We start from the raw sequence: 3,149 nt of genomic DNA on the forward strand, positions 1-3,149 counted from the left end.
CACACACACACACACACACACACACACATATATATATATATATATATATATATATATATACATATACATATATGTTTATATGTATGTACATATATAAATCCATACCTATAGATATATATGTATAAACATATATATGCGTGTATATATATGTAAATATATATATATATATATATACCTTTTATGTATGCATATATATATACATATATATTTGTATGTGTTAGTGTATGTATGCATGTATGTATATCAATGTATATCTGCATATTTACATACACTTCCATATCTATTCCAGACAGCTGTAGGTCTCGAAAATATTGATAACAGACATCTATAACACGCTAAAATATAGAGACGTCTATGATATTTTATCTTTAGTTTTTTGGGGGGTTTTTTCACGTTTCTGTCGTTGGACTGCGGCTATAATAAGGTTGTATTTGACGATGTCGACTGTATATCTGTTCATATTCTTCTCTACTCTATGTACAAGGCTCGAAATTTTGGGGAAGGGAGCCAGTCGGTTAGCTGGTACTTAATTTTATCGATCCCGAAAGAATGAAAGGCAAAGTTGACCTCGGCAGAATTTGAACTCAGAACGTAAAGACAGACGAAATACCGCACTCAGTTCATATTTGAAGACAAATGCTTAAATCGGTATCTATTTATTCGTCTGCTACTGTACATTTTTCACACGAAGTTACTCGACTGGACTCTACACATGGGTTTCACCAATCATCGTAAACATAATAACATGCCAGCACATGCAAGTATTATATATACGCAGACATGATGGCTGTAAACGCGTGTTCGAGTATTCTCATCACCTAAACAAAATTCCCACACACACGACTCTAGTCAACGACCAGCGATTTTAGTGAGAGATCTTAATTTTTCAAGCGTGCTTGTGCATCATAAGATTCTTTTATAGTGGGGGAAGGATTTACGCAGATCCAAATCCACTCTTTGACCATTTATTTTATATTTTTTATGCGCCCTTTTCAAGCCTAGCCAGGCTCATGGGCCCGATTTTTCGGTTTCTATGGCGTATGTGTTTCCTCCCCCCCCCCCCCAGCTGGACGGGACGCCAGTCCATCGCAGCGTTACTGAAGAAACAGGAAGAAAGAGTGAGAGAAAGCTGGGGCGAAAGAGTACAACAGGGGTCGCCACCTCCCCCTGCCGGATCTTCGTAGAGCTTTAGGTGTTTTCGCTCAATAAACACGCACAACGCCCAGTCTGGGAATCGAAACCACGATCCTCTGACTGCGTGCCCGCTGCCCTAACCACTGGGCCATTGCGCCTCCACACTCTTTGAACATGGGCATCATAAACTCGAAAAGAACTAGTCTACATCATCGAATATTAGGTATGAACCAGGTTTCCTCTCAAAGTTTCACCTCTCCCAGAGAGATGTTGTGACAAGAACAGAGGGGGGGGCTGCAGTGGGCCAATCGCGCGCCTGGACACCAGCCCATCTGTTTCCACGTCACCGTGCATGCATACAAGCGTACATACATATGTACACAAATTGTTGGATGTCCGTTGACTGCTCATGAGCTCTTCCACCCTTTAAGAGGTCTTATTGTTCGTCCTGGAGTGAGTCCAAAATTCACTCCTCACCAAGCCAGCTAGATGGCGTTGCCAGTTTAGTCACCGACGACCCGACCATGCAACAGGTTGTACAGGGTTACATGCTACTAGTAGCGCGCAGGAGCGACATACGCAGACACATACACTCATATACATACGCATCATATACACATGTACACGCAGACATACGTACACATATACACACACATACACACATATATCCACATATATATATTTATATATATATATCTATATACGTTTATATGTATGTCATGTACTGTCAATGGATGTAAATTCCTCAATTGAGGAAATTCACTATCGGCGGACGTTTTTGATGTGATATTTATAAGGTACTTAAGGAAAACATCTGTTACTTAAGTTTCATTTTAACAATTCTATTTGTTAAGTGCTTTATAAATATCATATCAAAATCTACAATCGATATTATATCCCCTGTACTCCGCCAATGTACACCCAGTCACCTTACACACAAAGAAACACATATACTCATGTCCATAGACACCTATGCACAGACACAAATATGCGCACACACACATGTACACATCTATGTATAATAATAATAATAATAATAATAATAATAATAATAATAATAATAATAATAATAATAATAATAATAATAAAAGGAAATGGATTGAACGATCTATATCAACTATCACTAAAATTGTTTCAACCCTTCATTACCAGTTGTTCGTTGTTGGATGTTACATATATCATAAATAAAACTGCGTTAATTAATATCACTCAACAATAGTGGAATATGCATCAGGTGAGTAATGTATAAGATTCTGTGTAACATTTACCAATGAATAACTGGAAATGATGTGTTGAAACAATTGTAGTGATATGTAATAAAGCCTGTTCAATCTATCTTTTATTCATGCTTTCGTATTTACGGATTTCCACATGTAGACTCAGAGACAGAAGTCCCGCTGTGTAATAGCCACACAGAGAAAAACACACACACACCAAGAAACACACACACACACACACACACACACACACACACACACACACACACACACACACACACACACACACACACACACTCACTCACATATATATATATATATATATATATATAGTAAATATTCTGAAATAGATCTGTAATATTCTTAAGAACGAGTCTTAACAATATTTACTTTGATCTAATGTAACCCTAAATATTGGGGTTTTGCACAGATATCAACAACAGTTTTACAACCTATTCGATCTCATGTCTTGATAGCTTCAAGATTTAATAGGTATTTACTGAGCCATACAACCTCAACTAAAGAGAACATGTGTCGTCTATTTATTAGTTCCTGTTAATCGATTATCAATTCGTGTTTATGTATAGACAAAGGAAAACATAACTCATTGAGAGCTTCATGATCAGAGAACATTGAAACTTCCGGTTTGTGTCTCTTAAACAAATTTCACTTTTGAAGTGCATTATGCCTTCACACACAGACGCACAAATGTATGTATATCCCACACACGCCATGTATCAACATATATGCATCTATTTGTATCTACACATACATATGCATACGTTACATGTATATATA

Source organism: Octopus bimaculoides, chromosome 13, assembly GCF_001194135.2.
Source record: "Octopus bimaculoides isolate UCB-OBI-ISO-001 chromosome 13, ASM119413v2, whole genome shotgun sequence".
In the NCBI taxonomy this organism is placed as follows: Eukaryota; Metazoa; Mollusca; class Cephalopoda; order Octopoda; family Octopodidae; genus Octopus; species Octopus bimaculoides.